Genomic DNA, 18457 nt, shown 5'->3' on the forward strand with positions numbered 1-18457 from the left:
GGCCGGGGTGTTAAGTCCCAGTTTAGGTCACCTAACAGCACGAGCTCTGAAGATAGATGGGGGGCAATCAATTCACATATGGTGTCCAGGGCACAGCTGGGGGCAGAAGGTGGTCTATAGCAAGCGGCAACGGTAAGAGACTTGTTTCTGGAGAGGTGGATTTTTAAAAGTAGAAGCTCAAATGGTTTAGGCACAGACCTGGATAGTAAGACCGAACTCTGCAGGCTATCTCTGCAGTAGATTGCAACTCCGCCCCCTTTAGCAGTTCTATCTTGTCGGAAAATGTTATAGTTAGGGATGGAAATTTCTGGGTTTTTGGTGGTCTTCCTAAGCCAGGATTCAGACACGGCTAGGACATCCGGGTTGGCAGAGTGTGCTAGGGCAGTGAATAAAACTTAGGGAGGAGGCTTCTAATGTTAACATGCATGAAACCAAGGCTTTTTACGGTTACAGAAGTCAACAAATGAGAGCGCCTGGGGAATGGGAGTGGAGCTAGGCACTGCAGGGCCTGGATTAACCTCCACATCACCAGAGGAACAGAGGAGGAGTAGGATAAGGGTACGGCTAAAGGCTAAAGAACTGGTCGTCTAGTACATTCAGAACAGAGAGTTAAAGGAGCAGATTTCTGGGCACGGTAGAATAGATTCAAGGCATAATGTACAGACAAAGGTATGGTAGGATGTGAATACAGTGGGGGTAAACCTGTGCATAGAGTGACGATGAAAGAGATATTGTCTCTAGAAATATCATTTAAACCAGGTGATGTCTCCGCATGTGTGGGAGGTTGAACTAAAGTGTTAACTAAGGCGTATTGAGCAGGACTAGAGGCTCTAAAGTGAAATAAGGCAATAATTACTGACCAAAACAGCAATGGCATATTGACGTTAGGGAGAGGCATGCGTAGCCAAGTGATCATAGGAGTCCAGTGAGTGGCTTCAGGCAGTGCTGTATGCTGACATTCTCTACTATTTTGCGTGCTACGCACTCATTGATGCCGATGCACCTGTGGATTCAATCTATAGCTGCTGTGTGTGTGGACTTGACCACGAGCCCCGCACACTACGGACGGCCTTGACACAATGACCTACTGGGAACCAGATTGAACCAGAGCGGAGGCCTTTTAGGGTACTGGGAGGGTGAAACTCATTCACCCTTTCCTTAGTTAAGTAATGTTAGCCTACACTGTCCTACCAAGCAAAAAGGCAGTAACTACTCATTTGGTCGAAAATTAATTAGTCATTTTTGCTACATTTAAATACATGCTTAATCATGTGGACAAGTATCCTGCCTCTATTGTATTGTGTTTCGGAGAAAATTGGGGTCAAATTAGCAGTAACTGCAAAAAGTTACTGTGAAACCAAGGTAAATGGCATCTAGGGACACAACATCATGGCACAAAATGATGGTTGAACTTGCCCTGAAACCCCGACACCCAGACACTTGTACGAACTAGCTAGCTAAGTACATCTGAGAACGTCATTAATTAGCTAGCTAGCTAACGAGCATGGACTAACAATGCTACCGGCTCCCATAAGAGAAGATCAGCAATGGATACTAACTTCAATCTAATAGCCATATAATTAATTATATTCTGAAATGTCATCTGATGGTTTCTTTGAATCAGTACACCACACACACAATCTCAAAAAAAATTATGAAAATGTTACTTAAAAATTAAATGTAACTATTCAGCATTTTATCAATTGTAGCTAAATGTCATTTGTGCCTCTTATAAAAATGTAAATATGTTTAAAATGAATTCTTAAAAGCTGTAATGTTTTCAACATTGTCTATGTAAGTGTCATTAAATAAAATACAAATAATTTCATTTGCAATCTCATGGTCATTTTTTATAATTAGTATTACCCTACGTCATACTTCTAGCATGTTCCAATCCATCATTATACATTACAAGATAGGTCATCATTTAATGTAATTTAAACAATTGCAGTGCTGCTTTCACATTTATTCTTATAGCAAGACATGGGCTACGTGTAAAACACAGTATGTAATGTGACTGACGCAGAATCTACATCTCCAAGTAAATGCAACTGGTATCTTAGTGGAAGACACACACAGGATGCCGCTTCAACTCTGTTACACTGTCAGTAATTACACTGCTCTTTTATTAATATCATAAATGAGAAGTATAGTAAACTAACAAATGAAAATGGCAGACACTGCTCTTTGCTTTGGTATTACCCTGCAATTTGTAACATATCATGCCAAGGAAGAAGGCAGTAACTGCCATTTACGGGTCAAAGGTCATGTCAGAGGTCAGGGTGAACATGAATAAAACATTTACTCATAGTAAGACAACAGATCACCACATCTTCAATGATCTCCCTAGAATTAATTTAGATGGACAATTTTTAAAAGGTTTCTCAGTTCCACACTGAGCAGTTACTGTCTTTTTGCTTGGTAGGGCAGTACACCTCTCTCATTTTATCTGCACCAATAGCCAATGAAAACCAGAGCGAATTCCATATAGCCATTGGACTGTAATCGACGAGACATTGTGGGATTATAGCTACTATTCTGGCTCAACACTCCCAGATCACATTTGAACTATTGAATCACTATTGCCCTCTACTGGCTTTGGCTACAACAAAATGTTCAGCTTTTAAAAACGTAGCTTTACCCTTTTTATATTTTTGGACTTGTCCAATTGGAACTTTAAGATATAGTTAAAATAAAGATTACTGTGTGTGTGTAGCAGATATGAAATGGCTAGCTAGTTAGAGGTGCACACTAGTAGCGTTCAACTGGTGATGTCACCCACTCTGAGACCTTGAGGTAGTTGTGTCCCTTGCTCTGTAAGGGCTGTGGCTTTTGTGGAGCTCTAGATAACGATGCTTCGTGGTTGACGATTGTCATTGTGTTCATAGGGTCCCTGGGTCAAGCCCAGGTTGCAATTTATATTCCAAATAAATCAATTAATTGACTGGTCTACTGTAGTATATTACATTTAAAAAACTAACTTTGAAAGTCCAGAGAGAGGGAATATTCATAAGGACTGAACACATCACAATTTTCATTAAAAGGTGTTAGTTAGACAGAAAAGTTTATTTTAACTTCTGTGAAGATGACATCAAATCAAATCTAATCTAATTTTATTTGTCACGTACACATGGTTAGCAGATGTTAATGCGAGTGTAGCGAAATGCTTGTGCTTCTAGTTCCGATAATGCAGTAATAACCAACGAGTAATCTAACCTAACAATTTCACAACAGCTACCTTATACACACAAGTGTAAAGGGATAAAGAATATGTACATAAAGATATATGAATGAGTGATGGTACAGAACGGCATAGGCAAGATGCAGTAGATGGTATCGAGTACAGTATATACATATGAGATGAGTAATGTAGGGTATGTAAACATTATATTAAGTGGCATTGTTTAAAGTGGCTAGTGATACATGTATTACATAAAGATGGCAAGATGCAGTAGGTGGTATAGAGTACAGTATATACATATGAGATGCGTAATGTAGGGTATGTAAACATTATATTAAGTGGCATTGTTTAAAGTGGCTAGTGATAAATGTTTTACATGTATGGCAGCAGCCACTCAATGTTAGTGGTGGCTGTTTAACAGTCTGATGGCCTTGAGATAGAAGCTGTTTTTCAGTCTCTCGGTCCCTGCTTTGATGCACCTGTACTGACCTCGCCTTCTGGATGATAGCGGGGTGAACAGGCAGTGGGGTGAAAAGGTATAGTTCAGTCTACTCACTAGAGCCCCTAGTACCCAGAACTATTTTGTTTGAACATGGAGCTGTGCCATACAGAGTGTTGCTATACTATGGTCAAATCAGGGCCATTTTATAGAAAGGGGAAGGAAAAGACGGTGTAGGGGAGAGTGGGGTAAGTTGAGCCATCTTTTACATTCAGCATCAATCCATAAAGGGAAGTAGATGATTCTTTCTAACAAAGATATCTACATACACTGCATGTACCAAACATTAAGGACACCTGCTCTTACCATACGCAACTTAACAACTTAACTAAATCCAGTGTCTCGGATTTACATATAGAATAATAAGAAATGCTCTGAGACCAGGCCGTGTGGCGTGGGTTATTTCCCCAGGACTCCATTGTTGATTGTCCCTTACATGTATGCCTGTTATCTTCAAGGTATTTTTACAACAGAAATGTCTGTATTTTTCATTCGTTGCTAAAAACGTTGAGCATGTCAAAGTCAAATCATAGCAATTCATCACACATCCATTGTTCTTGTCACGCCCTGACCTTAGAGATCCTTTTTATGTCTCTATTTTGGTTTGGTCAGGGCGTGAGTTGGGGTGGGTATTCTATGTTCTATGTTCTATGTTTTGTAGTTCTATGTTTTGGCTGGGTAGGGTTCTCAATCAGGGACAGCTGTCTATTGTTGTCTCTGATTGAGAACCATACTTAGGCTGCCCTTTTCCCCACCTGTGTTTGTGGGAAGTTGACTTTGTTTAGGGCACATAGCCTTCAGCTTCATGGTTTGTTTTTGTAGTGTTTATTGTTTTGTTCGGCGTCATTTTTATTAATAAAGGAAAATGTACGCTCACCTTGGTCCTCTTCTTTTAACGGCCGTGACAGAACTTCCCACCAACAACGGACCAAGCAGCGTGGTAAGGAGAAGCAGCGTGTCCAGGATTCATGGACTTGGGAGGAGATCCTGGACGGTAAGGGACCCTGGAGGAAGGCTGGGGAGTATCGCCGTCCACGGGAGGAACTGGAGGCAGTAAGAGCAGAGCGGCAGCGTTACGAAGGGACTCGGCTAGCAAGGAACCTTGAGAGGCAGCTCCAAAAAATGTTTTGGGGGCGGCACATGGGGAGTGTGGGCTGAGTCAGGTTGTAGACCTGAGCCAACTCCCCGTGCTTACCGTGGCGAGCGTCGTACTGGTCAGGCACCATGTTATGCGGTGGAGCACACGGTGTCTCCAGTGCGCGTGCACAGCCTGGTGCGCTACCTTCCAGCTCCCTGAATCGGCCGGGCTAGAGTGGGCATCCAGCCAGGTCGGAGGATGCCGGCTCAGCGCATCTGGCCGCCAGTACGTCTCTACGGCCTGGGATATCCTGCGCTGGCTCTGCGCACTGTGTCTCCGGTGCGTCTGCACAGCCCAGTGCGTCCTGTGCCTGCGCCCCGCATCTGCAGGGCGAAAATAACCATCCAGCCAGGACGGGTTGTGCAGGCTCTACGCTCAAGACCTCCAGTGCACCTCCACGGCCCAGTGTATCCTGTGCCTATCCCCAGAAGGACAGGGCCTCCTGTATGTCTCCCCAGCCTGGTGAGCCCTGTGGCAGCTCAACGTACCAGAATGCCCATACGTCTCCTCCCTCCAGTGATGATCCATGGCACAAAGCCTCCAGTGATGATCCATGGCAAGAAGCCTCCAGTGATGATCCATGGCATGAAGCCTCCAGTGAGGATTCATGGCACGAAACCTCCATCGAAGGCCTCCAGTCCGGAGCCTTCAGCGAAGGTCTCCAGTCCGGAGCCTCCAGCGACGTTCTCCAGTCCGGAGCCTCCAGCGACGTTCTCCAGGCCGGAGCCTCCAGCGATGTTCTCCAGGCCGGAGCCTCCAGCGACGGCCTCCAGTCCGGAGCCTCCAGCGACGTTCTCCAGTCCGGAGCCTCCAGCGATGTTCTCCAGTCCGGAGCCTCTAGCGAGGGTGCCCAGTCCGGGGCCCGTAACGAGGGTGCCCAGTCCGGGGCCCGCAACGAGGGTGCCCAGTCCGGGGCCCGCAACGAGGGTCCCCAGTCCGGGGTCGACGACGAGGGTCTCCGCACCAGAGGTGCCACCAAAGTGGGGTGAGCCAGTGGTGGAGTCTGCGTCCCGCACCTGCGTCCCGCACCGGGTCTGCGTCCCGCACCTGAGCCGCCACCGCGGATAGATGCCCACCCAGACCCTCCCCTATAGGTTTAGGTTTTGCGGTCGGAGTCCGCACCTTTGGGGGGGGTACTGTCACGCCCTGACCTTAGAGATCCTTTTTATGTCTCTATTTTGGTTTGGTCAGGGTGTGAGTTGGGGTGGGTATTCTATGTTCTATGTTTTGGCTGGGTAAGGTTCTCAATCAGGGACAGCTGTCTATCGTTGTCTCTGATTGAGAACCATACTTAGGCTGCCCTTTTTCCCACCTGTGTTTGTGGGAAGTTGACTTTGTTTAGGGCACATAGCCTTTAGCTTCACGGTTTGTTTTTGTATTGTTTTGTTCGGCGTCATTTTTATTAATTAAGGAAAATGTACGCTCACCACGCTGCACCTTGGTCCTCTTCTTTTAGCGGCCGTGACAGATCTGAAATCTACAACATGGATGATCCAGAGTAGCTTTACTTTCCTAAGAGTTGTTGACTGAATCTTTTATGATTATTTACGAGTTAAATTAGCACTTGCTAACTGGCCGAGATTGAAGGGTAGTAGCAAAGATTTTTATAACTAACCCAAGACAGACCACAACCTTTCATTTTCAATGGGAGCAAATTAATCCTAATGGGCAGAACAAGCCAGGTGGGCAGAGCTAAGCACGAGCTAGCAAGATCCTACTGGCACATTGTAGCATGTATTGCACATTTCCATTAGAGAACGCCTACTCTGTGAAGTGCGAGATCCTATTGACACGTTGAAGCATGTATTTGCATATTTCTGTTATTGGAACGCCTGCTCTGTGAAATGCGCATGTACAATAACTTCTTCTTAACAATGCAATTTCTAGAAACTTTGGCAAAGGGTAAAGTCTTCAAAACGTAGTCCACTCTGTTCATAACAGATTCTAGTTTTGGGAACAGAAAACTGTATTGAGATCAAATATTTAATCGATGAGGAAATTTGCAGAATGTCGGCCAAAATCCATCTTGCTCCATCTTTTCCCACTGCCGGCCACTGGGCTTCCTCTCATCACCATATTTGGTGGTGCGTGGAAATGCCAACCGGATGCTTCAGATTTCTACATCTGGTGAAACATCTGGCTCAGTGTTCTATCTGTGGTGGTAGTACTGCAGACCATCCTACAATGGCCGTCTTGGAAGACTGTTGGGAATGTGCATTATCTCAACAGAGGGGTTTTGGCCCGGAGATAGGGAAAAGGGTCGATGAGTATGGATTCAGGGACCTGGTTATAGGGCCATCTGTGGTAATGTGAAATGTCCCACTGTGGTTTTTACAATGCATATGTAGATTTTAATCTGATCAAAGATAATAAGTAGTGGTGCAAACAGGTGTAGTCCTGCCAGAGCACGGAGGAGCGGAGCTCCCTTACTTTTTTCAATTTAAAACTATTTCTATAAAATGTATTCTGATCAATTCTAAAGAAATGATATTGAATTAGCACTACAATTCCATGACAAACTATAAAATGACAAACCAAATAAATATGTATAGCAGCCTAGATGTAGGTAAATGGTGGTTTCTTCCCTGTCTTCTCTCTGGCGGTGATGAGAATGATGAAGCACTTTAGACTATGTGTGTGCACTGCGGAGGCCCATCAGAGGCTTGACCACTTTTGTCAATCAGAACGTTAAAAAACAATCAACATTGACTAAGTGTCTGCCTTGATGTTCATAAAGTTCCATGGACTCCCTCTTGCACAGTGGAACCCAGAACCCTGTGTGACCACTTGGTTAAGGCGACTCGGTTCTGCTGAGAGAAGTGTGATCTTCGTGGATGAATGCCAGTTTCAACTACAGACTGCAACTGCAACTATGGCGTTTGTGTGGGCGAGCGGTTTGCTGATGTCAATGTTGTGAACAGAGTGCCGGATGGTGGCAGTGAGGTTATGCTATGGGCAGGGATAAGCTATGGACAATAAACACAATTGCACTTTATCAATGGTAATCTTCTCTGCAGATCCTCTCAAGCTCTATCAGGTTGGATGGGGAGCTTCGCTGCACAGCTCTTTTCAGGTCTCTCCAGAGATGTTCGATCGGGTTCAAGTCTGGGCTCTGGCTGGGCTAATCAAAGACACTCAGAGACTTGTCCCGAAGCCACACCTGCATTGTCTTGGTTGTGTGCTTAGGGATGTTGTTCTGTTGGAAGGTGAACCTTCTCTCCCAATTGCTTAGTTTGGATGGGCGGCCAGGTCTTGGAATGGTCTTGGTGGTTCCAAACTTCTTCAATTTAAGAATGATAAGTGGCCGTGGCCACTGTGTTCTTAGGGGCCTTCAATGCTACAGAAATGTTTTATTAACCTTTGTCGTGGAAATTCTAACCAGAAAGTGAAGAGAGAGACTGTAAATTCTTCAAACAACAACTTTATTATAAGATTTGCAAATCTGGAACAATTAGCAATTTGCTCAATGGTGCAGAGTTAAGAGCCAAAAGAACAAGAGTTGGGTCTCAGCTTTTATAACCTTTGTCAGTTTAAAAGGTGTGTCAGATCATGATGGGAACATAGCATACAAACAAATGATAACGTCAGTTTTGTCACTCCTTTCTGCTGATAGAATTGGCCCCCAAAGACGGACCTTTGTCTTTGGCCACGTGATTAAGTTACTCAGAAACAAGAGAGGAAAAACACTGGCTTCTTCTTACATGACAGAAACAGACAGTGGACATTTACAGGTTTAAGGCTTATACAGCGCATGTGCATAACAAAGTTTGTAATTCCCACCATACCTTCCCCAGATCTGTGCCTCGACACAATCCTGTCGCGGAGCTCTACGGACAATTCCTTCAACCTCTTGGCTTGGTTTTTTGATCTGACATGCATTGTCAACTGTGGGACCTTATATAGACAGGTGGGTGCCTTTCCAAAACATGTCCAATCTATTGAATTTACCACAGGTGGACTCCAATGAAGTTGTAGAAACATCTCAAGGATGATCAATGGAAACAGGATGCACCTGAGCTAAATTTTGAGTCTCATAGCAAAGGGTCTGAATACTTATGTAAATAAGGTATTTCCGCTTTAATTTTTTTTACACATTTGCTAAAATGTCTAAAATCCTGTTTTCGCTTCGTCATTATGAAGTATTGTGTGTAGATGGATGAGGAAAAACATTTTTGAATATGTGGAAAAAGTCAAGGGGTCTGAATACTTTACGAATGCACTGTACATTAAGCTATAGCCTACAAATAGCTATACCACTTAGTCGTAGGCCTATTAGGCTATAGGCCTACTGCAAATGATTGTTGTTAGTTCCTGAACTGGCCAAATGGCAGAGCTATCCTTCAGCACCCCAAGTTGGTTCAACTTCTTTAACAATCCTGGCACTGTCTTTTCAACACCACGAAGGGCGCTCCAATCGCTTAAAATTACAACTCATCAAGCTTTGTTGCCTAAACCTAATAGTCATACTCATCACTTACAAATAGAAAATTATATGATATTACAAATAGAAAATGATCACTTCTCACAATGGTGCTCGTTTAGTAAAGTTAGATCAAAGCTGAATCAATGTCTCGCAAGATCAGATAATGATTATTTTTTTATTTATATAACAGAACCGAATATAATACCATAGTGTACTAGGCCTGTAATGTTACTGTTACACCAAAAACACCTCCTCATTTCTGTGAGCAAAAGAGCGCCCCTCTGTCTCTGTATGTGTAGGGCACCTATCTAATGCTGTCTGGTCAAAAATAGTAAGACATTGTTGCCGCCCGTAGCATTGAATGCAAGGGAACCCAGTGAACATTAAGCATCACGTGAAGAAAATACAAAATAATAGCCAATCAGCATTGAGCTAAACTGAGTGAGCTCAACTGTGAATGGTCCTGGCGCACCAAAGCAAAGTTTCAAGGGAAGCCAGTTCGGATTTGGCTTCACTCCAATCACATCACATCCAGACCAAAACGTAATTGACAGAAAAAAACTTGAATTGTTGAATCTCGTTGTGTTGTTGTCCTCCGGTGGCTAGCTAGCTAGCTAAAATTGTCCCTTTCCTAAATTAGCCATGGATGGAGATAGGGATTTGGACTTGTGGTTTTACTTAATTCTCCATACTGGCCAATGATTATAACGCAGATTCTGATCCAACCATAAATTCATACATTGTGCCCCTGGCCTGAGACTAGAGGATGGAAGTTCAATATGTAGCTATATTTAGTAGGCTAACGTTAACTAGCTGTCCTGGTGCATTTTTGCCCATTAAAGCAAGTTAGGCTAGTGAGCAAGCATTTTAGCCAGTTAGAAAAAGCGTGTACTGTATGATAGAGTCATAGACTGTTTCGTCATCATGAAAGAGTGAATGATGGCATTAGCGTTTCTCTACAAGTAGGGTGAGTGATCACGTTTTTTCTAATTCCACGAACGCACTCGCACAAACACACACACACACACAGAGAAATCAGAACCATGGACAGCCACATCATATTTAGCTTACGTTGATTGGACTTAATTGTTTTTGGTATCTTTTAGTTGTCACTGTATTAGACTAAGCATAGGTGATATGATGATGTTGAAGTTGAAAGGGTGCTGGAATAGTGGAGGCAGCTCCTGTTTTCTTTGCGACTTGCGTTAACTATCCATGGTTCTAAATCAATAGTTGTTAATAGTCCGAATGTGTTTTAAACATTAACTTGCTTGATCATGCTTTAGGTTATGTAACTGTTTGTTACATGCAATATGCTTTGTGGACTTCACCAGACAGAGGTTGGTCTCCGGTTTTGTGATGAAACAAAGGTGTGGTTGAATTTATTCTGCCACTGTGTCTTCTTATTGTCTCGGGCTTAGGCCTATATATCACGGGCACAAGGCATATGAACTAACAGGTTATAGAGCAAACAACGCATAGCTTGTAATCAGGCTTTTTTTCTGTCTTGGCTTCCCCAGTTATTTTACCCACGCACCGTTATTGCTTTTTGTCACTCATTTTGTGGCACATAGTCTCCATGGATTACTCTCCACGCAGCCAGAGACAGTAGCCACAGGCAGCATCGAGCTTGCAAAAAAACGATGTACTGTAGGCTACTTCATGAGCAGCGAATAGTGTGTGCTTCGTTGAGGTGAAGTACATCGTTTAGTTGAGTTGTACTTGGCTACTCATTGAACAATATATAGCATCAGCATTCCAGGCTATACAGTGCCTTCAGAAACTATTCATACCCCTTGACTTATTCCACATTGTGTTGTGTTACATCCGGAATTCAAAATTGCTTAAATATATATTTTTTCACCCATCTACACGCAATAATGACAAAGTGAAAACATATTTTTAGAGTTCCTGCACATGATTCTTTAAGCAATTCTTCAAGCTCTGTCAAGTTGGTTGTTAATCATGGCTAGACAGCCATTTTAAAGTCTTGTCATAGATTTTCAAGACGGTTTAAGTCAAAACTGTAACTAGGCCACTCAGGAACATTCAATGTCCTCTTGGTAAGCAACTCCAGTGTATACTTGGCCTTGTGTTTTTGGTTATTGTTCCACTAGAAGGTGAATTTGTCTCCAAGCGTCTGTTGGAAAGCAGACAACCAGGTTTTCCTCTAGGATTTTGCCTGTGCTTAGCTCTACTCCGTTTCTTTTTATCCTTCAAAACTCCCTAGTCCTTGCCGATGACAAGCATATCCATAACATGATGCAGCCACCACCATGCTTGAAAATATGAAGAGTGGTACTCAGTGATGTGTTGTATTTGCCTCAAACATAACACTTTGTATTTAGGATATGAAGTTAATTTCTTTGCCAAATGTTTTGCACTTTACTTTAGTGCCTTATTGCAAACAGAATGCTTATTTTTGAATATTATTCTGTACAGGCTTCCTTCTTTTCACTCTGTTATTTAGGTTAGTATTGTGGAGTAACTACAATATTGTTGATCCATCCTCAGTTTTCTCCTATCATAGCCATAAAACTCTTTGACTGTTTTAACATCATGGTGAAATCCCTGAGCGGTTTCCTTCCTTTCAGGCAACTGAGTTAGGAAGGACGCCTGTATTTTTGCTGTGACTGGGTGTATTGATACACCATCTAAAGTGTAATTAATAACTTCACCATGCTCAAAGGGATATTCATTGTCTGCTTTTTATACACTTTCACCCAACTGCCATTCATTGGGAGGCATTGGAAAACCTCCCTGGTCTTTGTGGTTGAATCTGTGTTTGAAATTTATTGCTTGACTGAGGGACCTTACAGCTAATTGTATGTGTGGGGTACAGAGATGAGGTAGTCATTCAAAAATCATGTTAAACACTTATTATGTCATTTGTTAAGGAAATCTTTACTCCTGAATTTATTTAGCTTGCTATCATAAAGGGGTTGAATACTTATTGACTCAAGACATTTCAGCTTTTCATTATTAATGAATTAGTAAAAATGTCTAAAAGCATAATTACACTTTTAAAAATGATGTGGTATTGTGTGACACAAAATCTAAATTTAATAGATTTTAAATTCAGGCTTTAAGTCAAGGGGTGTGAATACTTTGTGAATGCAATACATCATTAAGTGAAACGCAAACTCGGCCTTCTGATTAGACCAGCAAACTGTCAATCAACACAGGTCGGGTGAGCTAGCGCAGTGGTTCTCAAAGTGGGGTTAGTGAAATACAGGATTAGGTAACAGAATATAATGGTGTAGGTAGGCCGTGACCGGCCTCACACTACAGTACAGTAAGTGGCAGTGTATGCACCTTTCAGTTGGCTGCCGCCAAACAAATTTAAAGAAGAAGAAGAACGTAATTTCCTTTTTCTCAAACATGGATCCTTGATTCCTCATTACCACACAAAAGTGACTATCACGTTTTAGGGGAGACCCAGATGCAGACAGTGTCGAAGTAACAAAAGTTTATTACTAGAACAGGGTGCAGGCAAACAGGAGACAAAGGGATGTGAGACATGGGTTTGATTCTAGATGCATGAAAAGGGGGATGTATACGGAGGGTACCGAGCAACAGAATACGAACAGCAGAGGGGCTAATGACCTTGGAGATGGGGAAAGGGCCGATAAACGGGGGGAAAGTTTGCAGGACTCCACCCGGAGGGGCAGATCCCAGGTGGACAGCCATACCTTCTGCTTGTCGTCGATACCTGGAGGTGGTCTTGAGAAGGACCGACCGGGTTCTCTTCCAGGTACAACGACAGTGGTGGACAAATATCTGGGCTGAAGGTATGCCAACCTCTTCCTCTTGCTCAGGGAAGAGCGGGGGTGATAACCCAGGGAACACTCAAAGGGTGAGAGACCTGTGGCAGAGCAAAGAAGGATGTTGCGGGCATATTCGACCAACACTAGTTGCTGGCTTCAGGCAGAGACCAGGCAGCAAAGAGTCGTCTCCAGGTCTTTTGTTGGCTAGCTTCCACTGCTGGTGGAATCCGGAGGACAGGCTGGCCGACGACCCAATGAGTGTGCAGAACACCTTCCAGAACCGGGACGAGAACTGAGAACGGAGACCATGTCCACTGGGAGTCCATGGATCCGTAAGACGTTCTGCACCATGAGCTGGGCTGTCTCTTTGGCAGAGGGTAGCTTGGGGAGAGGAATGAAGTGGGCGACTTTGGAAAACCGGTACACTACTGTCAGGATGGCGGTGTTGCCATCAGACGGGGGGAGAGCCGTGACAAAGTCCAGGGATATGTGAGACCAGGGATGGTGAGGGACAGGCAGAGGTTGAAGCAGACCAGCCGGAGCATGCCGAGGAGTCTTGTCCTGCGCACAGATCATGCAAACGGCGACAAATGCGGAGACGTCAGGAACCATGGTAGGCCACCAAAAGCGTTGTCGCACAAATGCCAGGGTCCGACGGGAGCCCGGGTGGCAGGCAAGCCTGGAACAGTGGGCCCACTCCAGGACCGAGGAGCGGACCGTGTCAGGAACAAACATCCGGTTATCTGGGTCTCCCCCGGGGTTCGGCTGGGAACACTGCTCCTCACGAATCTGCTTCCCTATTCCCCAGCTGATTGCCGTCGCAAAGCACGAGGTGGGAAGGATGGTCTCGGGTTCCGGGTTGTAGCTGTGGGGCTATATCGGCATGACAGCGCATCCAGCTTGACATTCTTGGATCCTGGTCGGTATGAGAGGGAGAAGTTGAACCGGGTGACAAGCAGGGCCCACTTAGCTTGCCTGGAAATGAGACGCTTGGTGGTGCGGAGATATTCCAGGTTCTTGTGATCGGTCCACACAATGAACAGATGTTCCGCCCCCTCAAGCCAGTGCCTCCACTCCTCCAAAACCATCTTCACAGGGAGAAGCTCACGATTCCCCACATCGTAGTTCCTCAACGTGGCGTTGAGGCAATGGGAGAAGGCGGTGCAGGGATGTAACTTGAGATCCAGGGCAGAACACTGGAACAGGACACCCCCCACTCCGACATCCGAAGCATTGGCCTCCACCACGAACTGGCGGGACGGGTCAGGATGAACCAAGATGGGAGCTGTGGTGAAACGGTGTTGGTGGTGCAGCGGTGCAGCTGGGGACCATGTGAACGGAACCTTGGGAGAGGTGAGAGCAAACAGGGGGGAAGCCAGGGTGCTGTAACCCTGGATAAAGCGGTAATAAAAGTTGACGAATCCCAGGAAATGTTGCAGCTGCACCCTGGACGTAGGCTGGGGCCAATCCACCACCGCTCTTATCTCTGTACACTCCCTGCACCGCTGATGTAACCCAGGAAGGGGATGGAATTCGCACTTCTCTGCATACACAAAAAGCTGGTTCTCCAGAAGGCGTTGGAGAACCTGTCGGATGTGGAGCACTTGTTCTTGGGCAGAGCGGGAGAAGACGAGGATGTTGTTGAGGTAGACGAAGACGAACTGGTTCAATATGTCGCGGAGAACCTCATTAACCAGAGCCTGGAACACAGCTGGGGCGTTGGTAAGGCCAAATGGCATGACCAGATATTTGTAGTGACCGCTGGCCATGTTGAAGGTGGCTCTCCACTCGTCCCCTTCCCGTATCCGCACCAGGTGGTAGAATTTCCGTAGGTCCAGCTTGGAGAACGCGGTGGCCCCCTGGAGTGGCTCAAAGGCCGAGTAGATGAGTGGTAGCGAGTAGCGGTTCTTCACCGTGATGTAGTTGAGGCCCCGGTAGTCGATGCACGGGTGCAGGATTTTGTCCTTCTTCTCCACAAAGAAGAACCCTGTGCCGGCGGGGGAGGCAGAAGAATGGATGAACCCTGCAGCTAGGGAGTCCTCAATGTAGGTCTCCATAGCCTTGGTCTCTGGACTCGACAGAGAGTACAGTCGTCCCCAGGGCGGAGTGGTGCCTGGGAAAAGGTCAATCCCGCAGTCATAGGGGCGGTGCGGTGGAAGCGAAGTGGCCCGGGCCTTACTGAATACCTCCCGGAGGTCCTGGTACTCCACAGGAATGGCTAAGAGGTCCGGAGCAACTTCCGAGCCCCAGGAAGACGTCCCAGGGTAGGCTGCGTTGAGCATGGCAGAACGGCCTCCAGCAGACCAGTCAGTAAGGGGATTGTGTCGCTGGAGCCAAGAGAATCCCAATACCACGGGAACCTGAGGAGACTTAATGAGCAGGAATTGGATCGTCTAGCTGTGGTTCCCTGACACACGTAGGCTGATGGGGTGGTATTGTGGGTGACCCGGCCTATAGAGCGCACGTCCAGCGCACTAACATCCATGGGAATGGAGAGGGGCTGAGTGGGGAAGCCCAGCTCGGACGCCAGGGTAGCGTCCATAAAGCTCTCATTGGCCGCAGAGTCAATGAGTACTCAGAGAGATTTTGACTGGTTCACCCACAGCAAAATGGCATGAAAAGGGGTGCGAGTAAGGGGAGAGGAAATGTTCTCCGTATGGCCCACCAGAGTACTCGCTCCTGCCGGTGAGCCTGGTCTTTTAGTGGACAAGTGGAGACGAAATGACCAGTAGTCCCGCAATACAGGCAACTCTTAGTGTGAAGCCTTTACAGCCGTTCGGCTGGAGATAGCCTAGCTCTGCCTAATTGCATTGGCTCGGGAAGAGGTGAATCGGCAGACTTCGGAGACTCTCGGGGGAACTCGGCAATGGAGCCGTCGGGGACTTCCGGGATGCCTCGGAGGAGAGGTGGAATCCTTGAGCGGGCGAGTAAAATCAAATCTCCTCTCCTTCCTTTGTTCCCGTAGTCGCCCATCGATCAGAATGGTCAAGGCGATGAGCGAGTCGAGATTTGTCGGTAGTTCCTGGGCTGCAAGCTCGTCCTTTACTTCCTCCGATACTCCGTGCAGGAACATATCAAACAGCGCTTCCGGGTTCCAGGCACTCTCAGCTGCCAACGTGCGGAAATCGACCGCATAGTCTGCCACACTGCGGGAGTCTTGCCGAAGCTGGAATAACTTCCGAGCAGCCTTTCTCCCGGACAACGGAGCATAGAAAACTTTCTGTACCTCCGCCACAAACTCCTCCAGACTGAAGCATACGGCCGACTGTTGTTCCCATACTGCCGTAGCCCAGGCGAGAGCCCTCCCGGACATCAGCGTGAAGAGGTATGCTATTTTAGAGCAGTCCGAGGGGAAGGAGGAGGGCTGCAGCTTGATGATGAGGGAACACTGAGCGAGGAACGCCCGACAGGTGCCCAACTCTCCATCGACGCGTTCCGGGGGAGGTAAGTGGGGTTCCCGGGAAACCGGGGTGTCCGGGGAGGCAGCGCTGCTAACAGCCAGGTTACTGAGGGACTGGGAGGTTACCGTCGTGGTAGGCTGCCTAACAGACAACCTACGGAATTGCTCCAGCAAACTGTTCAACGCTCGGTCATGGCGTTCGGCCAAGGTGTGGAACCCTTCCGTAAGACCACGAAGCAACTCCTCATGCCTTCCAATGATGGCTCCTTGGGAGGAGATGGCATTGCGGAGCTGGTCCGAGTCTGCTGGGTCAGTCATGGCCAGTTCGTACAATCACGTTTTAGGGAAGACCCAGATGCAGACAGTGTCGAAGTAACACAAGTTTATTACTAGAACAGGGGGCAGGCAAAACGACAGGTCAAGGGCAGGCAGAAGTCAGTAATCCAGATCAGAGTCCAAAATCTACAGAATGGCAGGCAGGCTCAGGGTCAGGGCAGGCAGAATGTTAAAAAATAGGAAAACTAGAAAAACAGGAACTAGAAACAAACAGGAGCAATATATTGGGGATAATGGGGAAGATGGGCGACACCTGGAGGGGGGGTGGAGACAAGCACAAAGACAGATCAGGGTGTGACAGTGAAGTCATCGTTTGTCCTGCGGGCAGAATACTATCAAAGACGTGATACTAGTGCCTGTGCGATGTTTCGCAGGAATGGAGCCCTGTTCTGGGGCCGATGGAGTCTGATTCCATAGTAGACTATTTGGGACACTTTCAACCTCATAACCGAGAAGAACCAAACAGAATCTGATGGCGAGAGCAACAGAGCACCCGAATCAACCAATGACTCTGAGCCCTCCTCTGAACTAAATCGATAAAGTGACAACAGTGAAAGTGATAATGGGAAAGTTGATCAAGTTGAGAGGAGAATACCACTGAACCCAGCCAAAGAAAAAAAAATGGTGAGCTTCCTGATCTGAAATATGATGTGTGCTGAAAATGCTTTGAGAAAGCATTTAATCTGGAACTGCATCGGCACAATGAGGAGAGACGACACGTGCGACACATGTTGGAAATGTTAGACCCAGAAGGACCATATCACCCAGTACAGGAAGCTTCACACAGAGGAGAAAAAACATTGCTGCACTGAATGTAGCAAACGTTTCCTTTACAAGTACAGCCTGAAAAATCATATGGGTACTCATAGAGAGGAGGCTTTTAAATGTGATGTGTGTAGAAAATGCATGACGACAGCAGGTGGTCTGAAAGTGTATCAGAAACAAAACACGGAGAAATCGCATCAGTGCAAAGAATATGACAAAACCTTTAAAGGAGACCTGATAAGGGATATGAGCATTCACACTGGGGAGAAACCTTTTCGGTGCAAAGTATGTGTCAAATGCTTCAGCGACAAGGGAAGCCTTCCTAAGCATATGATAACTCACACAGAGGAGAAACCACATCGCTGTAACGAAGGGAAGCCTGACAGAGCATATGAAGATTCATAAGGGGGAAGGACTTCAATGTAATTTGTGTGGAACTTACTTGAAGTTAAAATCAAGTCTAGAAAGACTTCTGCGAACTCATGGAAGGAATATTCACAATGAATGAGAACACATAAAAATGCCCTTTGTGTAAAATGTGTTAGGTGGAAGAGACTATTAAGAAGACATACCCCTCAGGTCACTGTTCTTGGTTAAAGGTACAGTCTGCAATCTGGGAATCTGTTCCATGATCAAATCAATTCATATAACCTATCCATTGATTTTTTTTTATGGATATAACTTATTAATGCATTATGAGCTAAGCACAATGTTTTGTCTTACCCTATCTTAACCCATAAACATGTTGTTCTTTGTTTTATTTTTCTATTGTTTACAAACAACAAGAATGTTAACAGACAATGGACGGCTCTAAATGATCATGTGTATGTCACGACTTTCATTCTTTTTATCAAGAGTGCGGTCTATAAATTTGAGAGGTTACATTTCCCTAGCCCCATCCCTCTGCTGTTTATTAAAACAAGTGGCGGGGATCCCAATTTGTTATTG

This window comes from Salvelinus namaycush, chromosome 4, assembly GCF_016432855.1.
Source record: "Salvelinus namaycush isolate Seneca chromosome 4, SaNama_1.0, whole genome shotgun sequence".
NCBI lineage: Eukaryota > Metazoa > Chordata > Actinopteri > Salmoniformes > Salmonidae > Salvelinus > Salvelinus namaycush.